Source organism: Mus musculus, chromosome 1, assembly GCF_000001635.26.
Source record: "Mus musculus strain C57BL/6J chromosome 1, GRCm38.p6 C57BL/6J".
NCBI lineage: Eukaryota > Metazoa > Chordata > Mammalia > Rodentia > Muridae > Mus > Mus musculus.
In genome coordinates, this window is record NC_000067.6 from 45,714,290 (window position 1) to 45,734,129 (window position 19,840).

Consider the following 19,840-nt stretch of genomic DNA (forward strand, 5'->3'; position numbering starts at 1 on the left):
TAGCCTGCGTCCATTAAGCTTCAATACCTAGAAATACACTTTACCAAGAACTTCCAGTAACCATACCTATTAGGATTCCAGAAGAATTTCTTATTGGGCAACACACAGCCATCACACTCTAATAAGAATCAGAGAGGAAACAGAAACCAAGGAACAAAACACTCACTCAACATTTGAAATGTAAATAAAGAAAATATCCAATAAAAAAAAAAAACAGCAACAACAACAAGCAGTTCTCCCACCACAGAAAGTCTGGGATACCAACACAGCAGAAAAGCAAGATTTAGATTTAAAATGACATCTCATGATGATGATAAAGAACTTTAAGACAGACATAAATAATTCCCTTAAAGAAATACAGGAAATTCAGAACACTATGAGAAGACCAAACCTAATGATAATAGGTATAGAAGAGAGTGAAGATTCCCAAATTAAAGGGCCAGTAAATATCTTCAACAAAATAATAGGAGAACACTTCCCTAATCTAAAGAAACAGATGACCATGAGCATACAAGAAGCCAAAAGAACTCCAAATATATTTGACCAGAAAAGAAATTCCTTCCATCACATAATAATTAAAACACCAAATGCATAAAACAAAGAAAGAATATTAAAAGCAGTAAGGGAAAGCATCAAGTAACATCTAAAGGCAGACCTATAAGGAAAAGCACAACCAATCAAAATGCAGATTTGTAGATTCCACTCCCAAGGGATACATCTATAATATAACTAAGACTCAGGGAACACTGGGGATCTAGAGGTAACAGAAGGATTTTAACAGTGAGAGGATCAGGGAATTTTTTATGAGACAGTGTGTCCTAGGAATGTCAGAAGCAGTACCCATTAAGGCACCAACATGACTGTCTAAATGTAAAGTTAACAAGGACAACTACAATAGACAAGCTAATGTGGATGCAGTGGGGTGAGACCAGGAGGTCTCAACCTAACCAAGGAACTGTAGACAGGTAAGGAATGCTGAGAGTGGAGAAATAGTCTTCTCCATGGATGAGCACACCAAATGGCTATACAATATCAAATGGTCAGCCCTGAAAACATATATACAAGTAACTACAAATAACATTGCATAGACTAGACAGGTTGTACCTATATGTGTAGAGGTGAGTGCGTGGTGTAGATTCCACTCCCAAGGGATACATCTATAATATAACTAAGACTCAGGGAACACTGGGGAAGAGGTAGCAGAAGGATTTTTAACAGTGAGAAGATGAGGGAATTTTTTATGAGACAGTGTGTCCTAGGAATGTCAGAAGCAGTACCCATCAGAATTACACCAGACTTCTCAAGAGAGACTATGAAAGTTAGAAGATCTTGGGCAGATGTCATACAGACCTCAAGAGAACACAAATACCAGCCCAGGCTACTATACCCAGCAAAACTCTCAATTACCATAAATAGAGAGACCAAGATATTCCACAAAAAAAAATTTTTTTACACAATATCTTTCCACAAATCCAGCCCTACAGAAAATAATAGATGGAAAACTCCAAAACAAGGAGGGAATATACACCCTAGAAAAAGGCAAGAAAACAATCTTCTTACAACCAACCCAAAAGAAGATAGCCACACAACCATGATTCCACCTCTAACAACAAAAATAACAGGAAGCAATAATCACTTTTCCTTAATATCTCTTAACATCAATTGAATCAATTCCCCAATAAAAAGACATTGGTTAAGAGACTGGATACTTAAACAGGACCCAGCGTTTTGCTGAATACAGAAAATACATGCCAGTGACAAAGAGAGACACTACCTGGCTGGGGAAAAAATATACTGAAGTGACTCCAGAAATTCTACCAGAGAACTCCAACAACTGAAAAACAACTTCAGCAAAGTGGCAGGAGATAAAATTAACTCAAAAAAATCAGAAGCCTTCTTCTACTCAAAGAATGAACAGGCTGAGAAAGAAATTAAGGAAACGACAGCCTTCACAATAGTCACAAATAGTATAAAATACATTGGTGTGACCATAACCAAGCAAGTAAAAGATCTGTATGACTAGAACTTCAAGTCTCTGAAGAAATAAATCAAATATGAGCTCAGAAGATGGAAGATCTCCCATGCTCACCAATTGGCAGGTTTAATACTAAAAATGGCCATTTTACCAAACAGAATCTATACATTCAATGTAATCCCCATTAAAACTCCAACTCAATTCTTCACAGAGATAGAAAGGGAAATTCTCAAATTCATCTATAACAACAACAACAACAAAAACAGGATAGTGAAAACATAATAAAAGCAGTTTATAGTAATCCCATAGCCAATATAAAATTAAATGAAGAGAAATTCAAAACAATACCACTAAAATCAGGATCAAGATAATGCTGTCCATTCCACATAGTGAGGTAATCCAATCACAAAAGAAAACATAGGATATGCACTCACTGATAAGTCCAGAAGCTCAGAATCCTTCTTAGAAGGGGGGAAAATACTCATAGAAGGAATTACAAAGTTTGGAGCAGAGACTGAAGGAACAACCTTCCAGAGACTGGCCCAGTTGGGGATCCATCCCATAAACAACTATGGCAGATGCCAACAAGAACCTGATGACAGGAACCTGAAATAGCTGTCTCCTGAGGGTCTTTGTCGGTGCCTGGCAAATACAGAAATGGATGCTCACAGTCATCCATAGGACAGAGCACAAGGTCCCCAATGAAGGAGCTAGAGAAGGTACCGAAGGAGCTGAAGAGGTCTGAAGCCCCATAGAAGGAACATCAATATGAACTAATCAGTACCCCCAGAGCTCCTTGGAACTAAACCACCAATCAAAGAAAACACATGGTGGGACATGTAGCACTAGCTGTATATGTAGATGAGAATGGCCTAGTTGGTCATCAATGAGAGGAGAGGCTCTAGGTCCTGTGAAGGTTCTATGCCCAAGTATAGGAGAATGCCAGGACTAGGAATGGGAGTGGGTGGGTTGGGGAGCAGGTGGGAAGGGGGAATAAGGGATTTTCAGAGGGGAACCTAGGACAGGGGATAACATTTGAAATATAAATAAAGAAAATATCTAGTAAAAAGGAAAAAAAAAAAAACTATTGCACTTGAAGCCTTAGCTAAAGCAATAAGAAAACTGAATGAGACCAAAGGAATACAAATTGGAAAGGAAGAAGTCAAACTACCATTATTTGCAGATAATATGATAGTATACATAATGACCCTAAAACTTTTGCAGAAAAACTACCACAGCTGACAAACACTTTCAGCAAAGTTGCAGAATACAAAATTAACTCACAAAAATCAGTAGCCCCCTGTCTTAGTCATGGTTTCTATTCCTGCACAAGCATCATGACCAAGAAGCAAGTTGGGGAGAAAAGGGTTTATTCAGCTTACACTTCCACATTGCTGTTTATCACCAAGGAAGTCAGGACTGGAACTCAAGCAGGTCAGGAAGCAGGAGCTGATGCAGAGGCCATGGAGGGATGTTCTTTACTGGCTTGCTTCCACTGGCTTGCTCAGCTTGCTTTCTTATAGAACCCAAGACTACCAGCCCAGGGATGGTTTCACCCACAAGGGGCCCTTCCCCCCTTGATCTTGAATTGAGAAAATGCCTTACAGCTGGATCTCATGGGGGCATTTCTCCAACTGAAGCTCCTTTCTCTGTGATAACTCCAGCCTATGTCAAGTTGACACAAAACTAGCCACTACACCCTCCTATATATAAATGACAAACAGACTGAGAAAGAAGTCACAAAAAACAGCACCTCTCATGAAAGCTTCTGCAGGGCAATGGGCACTGTCAATAGGACAAAACAGCAGCCTGCAAAATGGGAAAATACTTTTATCAAATATGCAACCTATAGAGGGTTAATATTCAAATTACATACAGAACTCAAAATATGGATAACAAAACACACATACACACACACACACACACACACACACACACACACATACACACACACACACAACTCACTGAAAAACTGGAGGACAGATCTAAACAGAATTCTCAAAAGAGGTAATGCAAATGGCTAAGAAACATTTAAATAAATATTCAACATCCTTATCCATTAGGGAAATGCAAATCAAAACTACTTTGAGATTTCATCTTATAGCCATCAGAATGGCTAAGATCAATAATACAAGTGACAACTGGTACTGGTGAAGATGTAGAGCAAGAGGAACACTCCTCTATTGCTTGTGGGAATGTTGTATAGCCACTATGTAAATCAGTATTGTGGGTCCTTGGGAAGATGGGAAATAGTCTACCTCAAGATCCAGCTATATCACTCTTGCATATATACCCCAAAAAAATAAATAAATAACTTCATCCTACCAGAAAGACACTTGCTTAACCATGTTCACTACTGCTCTATTCAAAATAGCCAGGAACTGGAAACAACCTAGAGGTCCTGCAACAAAGGAATTAATAGAGAAAATGTAGTATATTTAAATAATTGAGTATTTCCCAGCCAACAAAAATCAAAACAAACAAAAACAACAAAAACAAAAAACTAAATCATGAAAATCTCGGCAAATAGATAGAACTAGGGGAAAAAAAATCATCCTGAATGAGGAAATCTCCCTCGCAGAAAGAAACTGTGGTATGTAGTCACTTACACGTGGTCATTAGCTGTTAAGTTAGATAACCAAGCTAGCATCTATAGAGCCACAGAAGGTAGATCTAGTAATGTCTAGAGAGCTGGGGGAAAATAGATCTCATTAGAAAAAGGAAATAGAATAGACAGTGATGGATGGATGGATGGATGGATGGATTGAGGTACAATATTGAAACAATACAGAAAAAAGCTTCCTAAAGTGTATACATAAAATGAATCTAGAACATAGAGAAGTCAAACCGATGTCTATAGAGAGTCCTACAGTCTAGTTTCCTTGCTGCAGGAAGATACTCTGCATGCTACCAAAAAACAACAATAAACATCAAGCCAGGCATAAACACTTTGATCTACAATGATGCTCTGCCTATGAGATATGCAAGGGCAATGGTGGCATAAAATCTGTGGGAGTAACCAACCAATATCTGAATTGACTTAAGGCCCACCCCACATGATTGAATCTATGCCCAACACTGCTTGGATAACCAAGAACCAGAGACTAGAGAGCCCAGGGACCTAAGATAAAACCAATACCATAGGTCAAAAAAGTAGCAATGTAGCAATGAAATACCTAATCACCTAATGACTTTCTTCTGTATTCATAGATGAGTGCCTTGCTTAGCCCTCATCAGAAATGCTTCCTCCTATAGCAGATGGAAACAAATAAAGGGATACAAAGCCAGATATTTTGCAGAGAGAGAGGCCTTAGAACACTCAACACTACAAGGGATGTGTCTATCAAGTTTTTCCCCTCAGGGCTCAGGGAATCTGACAGCAAAGGAAATAGAGTTTAAAAGCCAGAGGGGATGAAGGACACAAAGAAAACAAGACCCTCTAAATCAACATTGTCAAAGCTCATATGAACTCACACAGACGCAGCATGCACAGAGTCTGCACAGGTCTGCAGCAGGTCCTTTGCATATATATTACGGCTTTTAGTTTAATATTTTTATAGGATTCCTGAATATACAAAAGACTGGGTCTCTGTTTTTTCTTCCTTATCTTGGGCTCTTTTTCTATTTATTTGTCTTGTCAAACTCCAATGACCAAGATAACTTTAAAATAAAGCATTTAATTAGAGGCTTGCTTAAAATTTCAGAGTGCGAGTCCATGGCCATCATGGCAGGGAACATGGCACCAGAAAGGTAGGCATGGCACCAATGCTTACATCTTATTTGCAAGTTGAGGAGATGGGAAGGAGATTGGGCTTGGCAGGAACTTTTTGAACCTAAAAACTCACCCCCCAGTACTATAGCTCCTCTAGCAAGGCCACACCTCCTAATCCTTTCTAAAACATTTCAACCAACCAGGATGTAAGCATTAAATATGTGACCTATGGGAGCCATTCTCATTCAAACTGCTATAGCTGGGTTTTTGTTTTTGAGACAGTCTTACACTGTAACCCTGGCTGGAATGGAACTTGCTGTATAGCCCAGGCTGGCATTTAATACAAAAATATCCACTTGCCTCTGCCTGCCAAGCACTGGAATTCTAGGTGTGTGCTACCATGCCCATCTCACTGGGCTGCCAAGATGGATTCACAGGTAAAGGTGCTGACCACCAAGCCCGACTATCTGAGTTCAATACCCAGTATGGTTGCCCTATAATAAAAAGTGCACACACACAAACACACAAAGAGAGAAAGAGAGAGAGAGAGAAGGAGTATGGTTGCCCTATAATAAAAAGCACACACCCAAAACACAAAGAGAAAGAGAGAGAGAAAGAGAGAGAGAGAGAGAGAGAGAGAGAGAGAGGGAGAGGGGAGAAGGGAGGGAGGGAAGAGAGAGTGAGAGAGAGAGAGAGAGAGAGAGAGAGAATTAAGTAAAAGTTTTAAATAGAGAAAAATAAAGAAAAAATCTTTCTAAAAGCAATCAGGTATTTAGAATAATAAAGCAATTTGCTAAGACTGATATTGCCTATTTTTACAGTACACTTAAGTCTAGAAGGGACTGTATGGACAAGATTGTAAGGTCCAAGGCCTTGACTCAAGGTAGGTTTAAAGGGGTTAATAATCCACATAACTTAATAAAGGTTCTGATATGTGAAAATAATTACATAGCCATTAAGAATTCAGTGGAGAAGCATTATTTAAAAAGAAAAAAAATAGTTTTGTGACTGTGTCTGCTAACATGTTAACAAAGTTCGAAGTTAGCTAGCAGAGGACAGAGCCATTGAAAGAAATCTCCAGCCTTCTGGGAAAATTTTAGCTCAACCCCTGGCTCCTCCTCTTCTTGTTCTCCACAGGAATGCTTTTCTCCTGGGCACACATGGAGACTTCTCAAAAATGCCTTTCCACGGTGTGGAAGAAAATACTGCCTCCCAGCTACTGGAGAGTGCTATGCCTCCTCACTCATTGGTTCTCTTGTTGACTACTTTTACACAGAAAATTTATACTGATTTCTATGCAACGCTAAGCAATACTGACATTTGATTACCCAGTGAGAACTTGCATTTTACCTTTTGTTTCTCTTTATACACTTACCCCTCTGTCACCTGATAATAAGAAAGGACTTGCTTATTCTATCATCTTGCACATTGCTTCCTTCATGGTTAATCCTATATAAGATTTGTGATGTGGCTTCTAAGCTAAGTCATTTAATTGGCTTTTTCAAACACATCCTTTGTGCTTTTGAAACAAGATAGAATATGGTTGCATCGTAGTGAATCAAGACCCGTTTCCCAACACATACAAATAAGGACAGCAAGCCATGCAGCTGTGACTTCTCTGTCTAGCTCATGGAGCACGCTCTTCATTTGTAGCAGTCTTCCCTACACAGTCAGATGCAGGCCCCAAGTCATTTCAAACAATGTTCTAGGCAGCAGCTACTTTTCTACAAGCATTGGCACAGGTGTATAAGCACATATGCATTCTCTAAAATCAGAAGATGTATATCATTTTGAATTTATGTTATCTATGCATTTGTGAAAACTCTATGGTTGGTAATTCTCCATTAACTCGACTAACATCTGAAATCAATATCCAACTTGTTTTGGTGATTACCAGCAGACAAAGCATTTTATAGCTGCTTACATTATTTAGAAAAAAGTGATCATCAATAAGATACAGGAAATCATTAGTTTTCAGTTTGTTTCAGATTTATTAAGTAGAAAAGGATGATTATTTTAAGTAAACAGCAGTGATTACTACTTCATTAGAATTTTAAAATGCAGCTAAATGTGCATTTCACAAATCAAGTGTAAACAGAGGAGCAGTTTATTCTATTTAAAAAAATCTAGACATTTTAAAAGGACAAAATGCTGTTGGCAATATGTTCTGAACTTTTCATCTACATCCTCCATAATACTTTCTTTCTACTATGTGTCCACCAAATATAAGTTACATTATATCTCTACTGAATATTGCCCACCTCCTTGTATGTGAGGTTCTTCCCCTATCAAGTTTATAATTTCACTTATTGGCAAAGAAGCAAGCCAACATCAGCTCCTATCAAGTCTTCTCTAAACTTACCGATACCAATAATCTTCATCCTTTATCTTTAGATAAAGGCCATGTTCAAACTTGTAGTGCTCTCAGACTGTAAGGACAGACTTTTAATCATATATGTACATATGTGCAAGATTCTCATAAACAGAAAAAAGCATTGTGTATTTATTCTTTCTTGAACATTACTTATGGACAGAAGAAATTAAATAGTTTAAATAAATACATTAATTAACACATTTATAAATCAACTTAAAATAAATCCATGTCCTAACTCTATACTAATGTCAATATAACTCTATCCATTTTTAAAAAAATGTTATTACATTTTATTGAGGGATGTCAGATATCCTGGATTCATGAAGGTTAGAGACATGTTATAGAAGTCCATTCAATTCTTCTATGATATGGGTCCTGACAAAGGAGTCAGACTTGGAGGAAGGTACATTTTCCTGCTGAGTCACCTCTATGTCCCGCTATCAAGTTGTTTATTACAGCATCATTTTGTGTCAATGCATCAGTGACAAACCTGAAGCTTGAGCTTTTTCCAGTTCTCATCTCTCCACTCTCCTCCCTCATTCCTAGAGGAAGGAGTGAATGCAAAAATAAGAGACCTTGACTTAAGAAGAAACATAAAATATGAAAATTAATAACTGATGTCTTTTTTCTTTTTGTAAGCTTTTTAGTAATTTGTATTAAGTAAATGATCTGAATTGTTCTGAGAAGCTCATGAACCACACTTGGTCTACTCTTTAAGGCCATAAGAGACACCCAACAGGCAAACAACAACAACAACAACAAAAATGTTCAGTAGTTACTTAACAGTGCTGGGCATAGTGGCACGTGCCTTTAATCTTAGCATTCTGAAGTCAGAAGCAGGTAGATCTCTGGGAGTTAGAGGCCAGCCTAGCTTATATGGTAAATTACAAGAGAACCAGAAAGACCCTGTCTCAATACAAACAAACAAAAATGAACAAAAGTACACACACACACACACACACACAAGGCCAAATTATTATACTCCAAAGAAATACTCCCTTGCTTTCATTGCTGCTTAAGAATTTGCCAGTGCGGCTTAACAAAGTGCTTCTAAATTTTACTTGAACTGTAAATGCTTTTGAGAGGACTGAGTCAGTCAGCCAGAGCCAGGCTCACCCCATGACAGGCTGCAAACTGGCAATTTGGGAGACTAAGCCAAAGTTTCTGTTTCCCAGAACTGGGAAAGTAATTCAATTCCAGGAGAAACCACCCCTCACAGACAGCCAACAAGAAAGCTGCCCCACCACCTAACCTGAGCCAACCTCACTGGCAGCCAATAGGGAGCTGTAGCCGCTGCCCCACCACCTATCTTGTGCCAAGTATAATCAGTAAAAGTCCCCAAAAATCTCCCAAAGCCTTGACCAATCACAAAGGCACCCATGGAGACAGAACCAACCAATCAAGGGAAAGAAAGGTAAAAGTCACCTACTCACACTCTAACAGACTTTACATTGACCCTGCAAAGTTCACAACTCCATATTCCATCCTGAAGTATGATAGACCCCTGCATGCATGTTCTCTGCAGAATAAATGCTCTTTGCTGTTGCATTGTAAGGGTCCATGTGTTGGGCCCCATTTTGGCCCTGGTTTGGGCCTTGAGGACAAACCCAAGCCTGGCTCGAGTTTCTGCAGCCTTGTGGGAGAGCCTAAGCCTGGCTCAAGTTTTGAGACCTGTCTCGGTCACTTTTGTATCGGGGTGACTCAGCAAGACCTGTTTGGCCCTACCTCTGCCCTGCCATTGCTGATGTAGAACTTTGCCATTGGTCCTGTCAGTCACTCCATACCCTCCATCACCCTTCCCCGCTTCCTATGGCATCTTACCCCACCAAAAATACCCCCCTCCCTATGTTCCAAACTTATATAAGCAAGAAACTGATGCCATAAAATTGAGTTCCGGCTTCAACAAGACTCCCAGCTTGGTGTGTTTCTTTTGTGTTTCTTCAATACTTGCTGTCCCACTCAGCACCGGAGAGACCCCAGCGAGATGGGGCCTCTCTCTTCTTGCTTTGACCTACCTGCAAGGAGCCAGAAAACTGGTGCCCCGTTTGAGGATCCCCTCCCTCCTGAAGGAAGAATGCTGACAGGCCAATTGATCTGCAGGTGAGTGTAATCCCATAAATTATGGGGAAGTTCTTACCCAGGTCTAACCCCCCCACCCTCTGAGCCCCTATATCCCTCACTCAATCCCTTTGCCAGTACCCCTTGATCCTCCAGTAGATCTCCACTCCCAAGACCACCTCCCATGGACCCCCGACTAACCCCTTCCACGTTCTGCCTTCTGCCAGTACACCACCAGCCTTTATTCAGTGAATGTCAACACCGGCAGTAATGGACTGGTGGCTTGGTATTCTTGGGACCCCCAAGAGATTGAAGAACTTTAGAAGGCAGTGGCTTGAGGACAGCCCAAATTCCCCCTGGGCTGAAACTATACTTGAGGGCCTGGCGCACCACACATGCATCACTCAAGACTAGAAGGATTTGGCTAAAGCCGTCCTTTCAGGGCCGGCCTACCTAAAATGGACCACCTACTTTCAAGAAGAGCACTGGTTTCAGGGAGAGCAGAACCAAAGTGCTCAGCCCCCAATCCTCATCACTGCTGGCATGCTTGCTGGCACAGCCGATCAGTACTCTACCAGCGTCCAACAAGCAGCCATTCCCCCTTCTTATCAAGAATGGGTTTGAGCCTTAGGCTTAGCAGCCTGGAAGAAGCTCAATGAAGGGCCTGCTGAATCTCTGATTTCGTGACTTAGCCAGAAAGTTATTAAGGGCATTCCCCCGTTTATTGATGGGGTTCATAAAAGCCTAAAGAGAAAATTTCTGACCGGCCATCTTCGAGATTGCTTTCTCAGATCACTGGTCTGGGAGGGCATGAACACCGATCATAAACTTGCTTGTGACAGGGCTAAGCAACCACCATATTGACTGATGGATAATTGCCGCTCGGGATGTAGGCTCCTCCTACTACCAGACCTGAGCCTTGGCTGCCGCCCTTAAAGAGGCCCATAAAGAAGACATGGCCATTCTTGTAAATACCCAAAAACAGACCTCTGTTGGCCAGGGGAAGACTTGTTTTGGCTGTGGCAAAAAAAAAGGGGCTACTTTAAGAGAGAGTGGCCCAACCTGTCAAGGGGTACCCCCAACCCATCTACTAATACCCCTCACACACCTTGCCGCTGATGCAAAAAGGGCTTCCACTGGGCCAGGGACTGTAAGTCTAAGTTCAACCTAAATGGTCAGTCTTTAAACTACCCCCGGTGCCAACCCCAACCCCGCTAAATAAGGGGGAGCCTCCAGTTAGTACTAACAGGACTGTGCCTCTTGTCCCTGGGTTCCGCCCTAAGATGACCCTTGTCATAGGTGGAAAATCTTTCCAGTTCCTCATTGACACTGGTGCAGATCCAATGGTGATTAGAAAGGAGGAAGTACCCCACTCTTGGCAGCTAGTTCCAGGCCCACCCTTATTGGGTGTGAGTGGACAATCAACCTCATGGGAGACTGCCACCTAGCTCTCCTGGGAAGACCATGATGGCTATTGTGGTGAAGTGCGCTCTCTCGTGGTTTCTGGCCTGATGACTAACATTCTGGGACAAGATATACTTCAGGAGGCTGAGGCCTTTATTACCACTGATCATAAAATGTTTTATTATGACCTTTTAGATACAGAAGAGTATGAACAGTCTTTTGAATAGGGAAAGATAGTTTTTCCAAATGGTAGAGACGATGTTCATCTTGAGAAGACATGCCAACAATGCCCTTCATCTCACCCCTAGTTCTAAAGGCCACTGCATGGGCCCCTGGCAACTAACATCCACTGGAAACTGGGAGACCCCATATAGGTTGAACAATTAAAATTGGGGCATTGTTTCTTCTCCGTTTCCCTACACCCTGAAGATAGTGAGAAGTTTGCCTTTCTATTCCTTCTGTTAATTTTGGAGGGCCTGATTCTAGATTCAAGCAGAAAGTTCTACCCCAAGGTATAGCCAATAGCTCCCTCATGTGTCAATATTATATGCTTAATATTTTTTCATCCTTTTTAGATGATTCTAATATTTTATTTTACATTTATATGGAGGATATTATTTTGGGTGCCCCTAGATTTTTGGGCCTCCAGGGACGTACTGATAAGTGTCTCTCCATCCTTAAATATAATAATTTTCAGGTTTCTCCTGAAAAGGTTCAAAGATGCCACCGTTTAAGATCCTGGGCTCCATGTTGTTCTTGGATGCTGTGTTCCTTGTCAAGCCACAACTACAAATTCAAGATTCCTATGCCCTCCCACAGTTACAAAAGCTTTTGAGCAAAAATAACTGGATGAGGTCTTGTATTTTCATTGCCACAGAAGATCCAACACCATTATTTGACTTCCTTAAGGGAAATGACCTCTCTACCCCTATAGTGCTGACATCTGACCTTATACAGCCGTTGAATAAGATTCAACAGGCTATTGATTCGGCCACACTTAAATGATATGATCCCAACATACCCCTTATTTTATATATTTTTCCTGGAGAAGCGTTGTGAACTGTGCTACTTGGTCAAGAGAGCAAAACCACCCATTGGATCCACTTCAGTGGAAAGGCTCCTCAAGTTTATTCTCTGACTAACCAGCTGGCCAATTACTTTGTTAAGGAGAGAGATCTTTCCATTAGGCTCTTTAGAACAGGGCCTTCTGCCCTCATTACCCCACTTAAAAAACACAGATTTCCTTTGGTTACAGAGAAACAATAGCCGGGGTTGCTCTGGCCCTAGAAGGCATTCCAGGCGAAATTGATTGCCACTTTGGACCATATAAGTGGATGAGTTCCTTTTCCAAACTTGAATGGAAGCCCCCTAGACTCTTTCTTTCTAGCCCCAACCCAAATTATCTCACCGTCTTTACTGATGGTGAGCACCTGGGGTATTCCATTGTTGTTTTCCCCCTATGGACAAAGGTCCATCGCCTATAAAGTCATACCTCCAAGAAATTGAGAGATCTTCCCAATTTAAAGAATTGTTTGCAGTGGTTATGGCATTATATATGATTTCTGAATCCTTTAATTTGTTTTCTGACAGTCTCTATGTAGTAAACTTACTGCCTAAGTTGGTAGAGGCTCATATCAGGTTTAATTCTAACCCCATCTCACACACACACACACACACACACACACACACACACACACACACTGATGATTCAGGCATGTACCCAATATCCTATTTTTCTCCAACACCTTCAAGGTCATCAAGACCTCCCAGGGTTCCTATCCATCTGAAGCCGTCTGGCAGATCAACTTGCCTGGGGCTAACAATGCCATAATGTTGCTGAGGTGTCTCAGTTCCTCTCATTAATTCATGTCAACTGGACGGGCTTAAGACATAAATACCACCAGGTCCCAATAGAAGACCTTAAAAAGATTATCCATACCAGGAGGTCTTGTCAGCCAATCTTACAGGTACCTCCCCTCCAGTCCAAGGGGAGAAATCCATGGAGGCTCTACCCTAGTAATCTTTGACAACTTGATGTTAATCACTATTCCCCATTTGGGAAACTAAACTATGTATTTGTGACTTGTAGCCTCCCCCAGCCTTGAGCAGGCTGGCTCAGACCTTGCTGCCAATGAGAATTAGATCACCTGGGGTGGAGCCTTCCCACCTAGATAGTTCTATTGTTCTGTCACTGGTGCTGTTCTTCTTCAAGACACTGCTACCTGCTGAGAGGCTGAGAGATTCCTGAGAGATTCCAGAGACAGTAGGCAACCCAGTGATTGACACCTTCTTGCCTAACTAATGCTGTCAGACAAATTGCTTACAGGCTGGCAACAGTCATCAAGAGTGGGTCTGTGGGAGATGGGCTTTCCCCCTATATAAGCACAAGTTTTTAGTAAACATTAGGCTTTGATCAGTTGTCTTGGCTTTGTCCATTTCTTGCCATCTATTCTCTTTTAGCCCCAGCCTGCTTTTCAGGAGGACCCAGTTCATGTGACCACTAATGGCCACAGTGACTGTTGATACCTTCTCCAATGCCTATTTGTCTTTGGCTCATGCTGAAGAAAAATCTAAACATACCATTAGCCATATGCTTCAATGTTTTGCCATTCTCAGACTTCCAGGTCAAATTAAAACAGATAAGGGCCCTTGTTTTACAAGCAAACCTTTTTCAGAGTTTCTCTAGACATGGAATGTCTCCCACACTATGGGCATCCTTTATAACCTGCGAGGACAGGCAATTGTTGAAAGACAAAAATCAAGATTTAAAATTTCAGTTACAAAACAAAAGGGAGCGTCCTTACCCCAAAATGATCAGCTAAAAAAGGCATTATTCACTTCATATATTGTAAATTTTTCAAATGAAAATACTCAGTTGTACCTGTTTCAAAGACATTTGACCTCCTCCAACTCCTATATCTTGATACGGATGGAAGGACCCACTGACAGGAGCCTGGAGAGGACCAGACCCACTCCTGACAGCCAGGAGGGGATTTGGCTGCATATTTCCCCAAAGTGAAAAAAGACCAATCTGGATACTGGCCAGAGATATAAAGTATGTGCCTCAACAAGGGGAGGCTGACAATGACATTTCCAGGAAGTCTTCCTGCCCTGAGAAGCCCCCATTCTTCTCCCTCAGGAGGCCAAGATGATCAAGAAAATGACCCTGCTGCTGACATGAATGCTGCTCCCCATCTTAACTGAGGGAAGATTTGGTAACACACAACCCCCCCCCCAAGGAGCACAAGAGATCCTCAAAAAACAATTGGGTATGTCCTGTGACTGTAAAGGAGACACCTATGGCCTGGGAGGCACCAACCTATAGATTATTGACTGTGGTACCAAATCTGGTTGCCAGCCTCAATAATGTCCCCATTCAAAAGTGGGGAAAATGCTACTTCTATGCTTATCTATCCAGGATCGTCAAAAAAAAAAAAAAAAAAAAAAAGATAAAGAAGCTTCAGGAAGACCTAGAAAGGAGGTGAAGAGAGTTCCAAGACAACCCGTTGTGGACTGGATTTCATGGCCTATTACCCTATATCCTCCCCCTCCTTGGTCCTTTCTTCTTCTCCTTTTCTTGACTGGCAGGCCATGCGTGATCAATAAGCTCACTCAATTTATCCATCAGAGGCTAGAGATGATCTGGCTTCACCAAATTGAGGTCCATTACCAAAGAACTGTCTCTTCCAAGCCTCGCTCTACATATCCCTCTGCCTATGAGCACCCCTCCTCAGCTCTTCACCTGACCAATGACGGGTAAGATATCAGATGTGCTGAGACAACCTAAGACAGGTCGTGGACCACCACCACCACCCCCCTTTTTGAGCCAGAGTGACACATGGTATCCAGAGACAGGTAAGATCCCCATGTGGGTGACAACTTAAGACAGGAGCCATGTAACCTGTTCATTACAAAAACAAAAGGGGGAGATGTTGGGCCCCATTTTGGTCCTGGTTTGGGGCTTGAAGACAAACTCAAACCTGGCTTGAGTTTCTGCAGCCTTATGGGAGAGCCTAAGCCTGGCACGAGTTTTGAGACCTATCTCAGTCACTTCCGCATGGGGCTAACTTAGCAAGACCTGTTTGGCCCTGTCTCTGCCCCACTGTTGCTGATATAGAGCTTTGCCAGTGGCACTGTCAGTTACTCCATACCTTTCATCACCCTTTCCTGCCTCCTATGTCATCTTACCCCACCAAAAATTCCCCTATGTTTTGAACTTATATAAGCGAGAGGCTGATGCCATAAAGTTGAGTTCTGCTTCGAAAAGAGTCCCAGCTTGGTGTGTTTCTTTTGGGCAGTCAACACTCAGCCCCAGAGAAACCCCAGCAGGACCAGAACCTCTCTTCTCTTGCCTGGACTTGCCAGCAAGGATGTCAAAGAATGACAACCTGGACTCAAATAATATGTAAATACAAAGAGTGTTTTATTTTGCAGAAGCACAGCATGCTGGCATTTCCCATTGCCAAAACAGAGAGAGACAACCAAGTGAGCTCTCAGGCCTGAGTTAAAGCACATTGGAATTCCAGGTTAGATGAGCTTTATCTTGCTCTATCTGTAGGCATTCCAGAACAATTATCAGGGTGTGAAGGCTGGAGCCTGGATTTTTTCTTATTAGTAATTGACTTACCTGGGTTTGCCTGGACTTGCCCAGTTCTTAGACCTGCTCTCCTTACCTGACAACCCGAAGTCTGTTGTAGAATCAGCCTAGCCTTCTCATTCCCCACTTTCAGCAATGGGCTATCTCAAATCCTTGAGATGTTTCTGAGGCCCCTACACTAGCAGCTCTAGCCACTGCTATGTCAAAGAGAGAGCCTAGTAACACAGCAGAAATAGACAAGCTTTTAACTCGATTGTTTGGAGGTGCTAGCTGGTTGAAGACATCCTCTCCAGAGTAATAAATCACTCTGGGTACAAACTGTAATAAAATATAAAAAATCCTCAATCATATGTACAACCAGGCCATAAATGCATGGAGTAAGCCCTGAGGTGCAAATCCATAAAGCATTCCCTGGAGGCAACATATATCCTGCAACAGTAGAGGTTACAGTGTGGTTGCAGAGGTGGAAGTAGGCTAGGGGTACCTTATTTCCAATGCAGAGTAGCCAATAGTTCTATGTTAAGTCCAGGAATAGAGATGGCTCAACAGTTGAGAGCACTGACTTCTCTTCCAGGGGTCCTGGGTTCAGGTCCCAGCAACCATATGGTGGCTCACAACCATCTGTGGTGAGATCTGATGCTCTCTTCTGAAGACAGCTACAGTGTACTTAGATATAATAATAAATAAATCTTTAAAATAAAATTAAAAAAAAAAAGAACCTACAGTCCAATTAGCCTTCTTGCCAGCCACTGTGAACTTGACAGCAAGTTACCCATATAGTAAGGGGGCTAGTGGCTGGTGCAGCAAATTGTAAGCTGCAAGCAAGCAGGTTCGGAAGCTCTGGAATTGCAGTTTCCGCAGTCAACAGGATGTGGAGTGAACTTTCATCGTTCTTGTGTAAGTTCTTCTGAAAGTCTTCTCCTCTGGGATCTCAACTGCTAGATCATATCTCTCTTGGGAGGCTTAAGATGAGAGTGGTATATCCACATCCTGATCCCATCTACTTTAACAGCCATGGGTATGGTCAGGATCATGGTGTGAGGTCCTTTCCATTGAGGTTCCAGAGTCTTGTGCATATGTCTCTTAATATAGACTTTGTCACCAGTTCAAAGCAAAGGGAGATAAGGGGGAGGAGCAGAACAATTAACCTGGCAAATGGCAGGCCAGAGTTTCTTCTGAACCCTGTGGGGTATTTTTAAGTATTTTGAAAACTTACATTGGTCACATACAGCTAAGATATCAGACTGGAGGTTAGGCAGCCTCCCATATAGGATCTCAAAAGGGCAAGAGACCTAAAGTATATGGGGTGTTCCTAACCCTATATAAAACATAGAGTAGGAAAGATGCCCAGTCACTGCCAGGGGTTAATTGAATCAAGGCCTTCTTTAGGGTAAAATTTATCTTCTCTACTTACCCTGAACTGTGAGGTCTGTATGTACATTGTAATTTCCAATTGGTCCCCAGAATCCATTCTAGGGATTGACTTACCTGAGAGATGAGTGCTGGCCCATTATCAGATCCAAGCAGGGTAGGGAACCATACCTGAATATGATGTCTTCCAGAAGCTTCTTTGCCATTACGTTGGCAGTCTCCTTTTTTGTAGGGTAAGCTTCTACTCATCCTGAAAAGGTATCTATAAAAACTAGCAAATATTTATATCTATACATTCCTGGTTTTATTTCTGCATAATCTATTTCCCAACTAGCCCCTAGCTGTTGACCACTGATTCTGGTTCCTGGAATGGCTCCTTGATTGGGGCCTGAGGAATTCACATCCTGGCAGATGGCACAGTCTGGGAATACCTGATCAACCAAGTGTCCTAAGTCAAATACTTTGTACTTTGCCCCTCACAGCAGTTCCTTCAGTTTTCAGTGACAAGGTGTGAAGCTTGATGAATCTGATAGATGAGTTGCTTAGCAAACTCCTTAAGTAGAATAATGCAGCCTTCAGAGGTCAGTAATGATCTGTCTCTTCTGTAAACTCCTTGATATTTAATATGATCTCATTTGTCTTCAACAGAAGGCTGGGAGAAAAGGGGGCAGCAAAGCTACCAGGATGTTGGCAGTGAAACTTGGAAGTCCTCCCTTTCAGCTTTAGCAGCTAGCCTGTTCCCTAAGGCTATTTCTGATGTCCCTTTCTAATGCCCAGAGCAATGAATTATAACCATTTTGATAGGAAACTATAATGCCTCCAAAAAAGCAAGTATTCCTTTCTAATTTTTGCTGGCTTTTCCTTCATCAGTCAATAATCTCATCTGCTGTCAGTATAAATGTTAGCTATGGCCCCTTTTGCCAGTTTTAAAGACTGGGTTAGAGCCTTTAGTTGAACTTTCTGGGCTGAAGTTCCCAGCAGCAAAGCAGTTGCCCCAATAATAGACTTGGACTCTGCCTATTACTAATAGGCATGGCCTCTGCATACCTAAGTCCATTCTGGATAAAGCTACTCCCATTCCTGAAGTAGATATGTTCCATGTCTGGCCAGGATATGTCAGCTAATTCTGCCACGATGCTCTGGACATGCCCCAGAACTATAGAGCAATCATGCTGAATGTCTAAGGACCGGTCAGCTATCGGGTAGCTGAGTACAGCATAGATGATGGGTTAATATTTTGTGAGGGGAGTTCAAAAGTAGAGCCTGAAAGTACACCAGTCTAACATTGTCCAGCCACTGGCTAGGTGGATTCTTGAGGATCATCTCTCAATAGCATGGAGGGTGGTGATAACAAGTTCCTGCCCCATGGTTATTTTATCAGCATTCTTGACTAGTAGGACAGTGGCAGCTATGATCCAGAGGCAGGCTAGCCAACCTTGGACCACTAGGTCCGGTTTCTTAGATAAATAAGCCACAGGTCTTATCTATGGTCCCAAAGTTTGGGTGAGCACCCCCTTTTGCTATCCCCTTTCTCTGATCCACATACAAGTGGCAAGGCTTGTGAATATCCAGGAGACAAAGTCCAGAGCCTCCAATAAGGCTTTTCTTAAGAGTCCTAAAAGTCATGGCATAAAAGGGCCCATTATCTTCTTAGCCTCTGGTAGCCTCAGCTATTTCAGTGAACCCTGCCATCCAAAATGTACAAAACCTGGCAGATCCCAGAAATTCTCATACTTGCCTTCAGGTTAGTGAAACTGGGATGCTAAGGATGGTTTGCTTCAGGGGTATCTGACAGACGGTTTTGGCTGACCACTCCCCCCCCCCCGAATATGTACCCCAGATAAGGTGACCTCAAGTTGACACAGCTGGGCCTTCTTAGCAAGTTGACTCGTATAGCAGGTTTCATGTGGTCTCCTGGAATGTCTCCAAGTCAGTGGCTCACAGTACATATTGCAGCACAGTTACTTGGGGATAGATCCACCGGTACTCACCCAAGTCCTCATGCCATGCCTCCTCAAAGGTGGTGGGTAAGTTCTTGAATTCTTGAGGCAGGTATGTCCAAATTAGTTGTCCATTGAAGCCTCTCTCCAAGTCTTGCCATCCAAAGGCAAATAGAGGCTCAAATTGGGCACCAGAGGCAGATCGAAACATTCAGTGGCTGACCATTCAATGGGATGTCAGGGGCAGCTTGGTTAACAAAAGTCATGTTCACAGCTGACACTCTCTCTGGCTTCAGGGTCAAAAGGAGTGTAGGTTCTATAGGCTTCTAAAAGTCTTTCTAGATTTTCCCTAGGGTGTGGGAAGCCGCCCCCACATTCGCCGTCACAAGATGGCGCTGACATCCTGTGT

General features: G+C 42.1%; 1 long non-coding RNA gene across 5 annotated transcripts in view; it reads right to left on the reverse strand.

Moving 5' to 3' along the window:
- Positions 1-19,840, reverse strand: part of Gm39637 — a 49,337-nt gene extending 29,497 nt beyond the window's left edge. For 2 of the 5 annotated variants that reach the window (XR_865408.1, XR_865409.2), the window contains exons 1-3: positions 8,349-10,189; positions 4,301-4,376; positions 3,729-3,784 (exon numbers count right to left, since the gene is read on the reverse strand). This is a non-coding gene — a long non-coding RNA (predicted gene, 39637). Of the gene's footprint in view, positions 1-3,728; positions 3,785-4,300; positions 4,377-8,348; positions 10,190-17,662 lie in introns of those variants that run through there. The other 3 variants (XR_865412.1, XR_865410.1, XR_865411.1) reach the window with 3 other exon arrangements.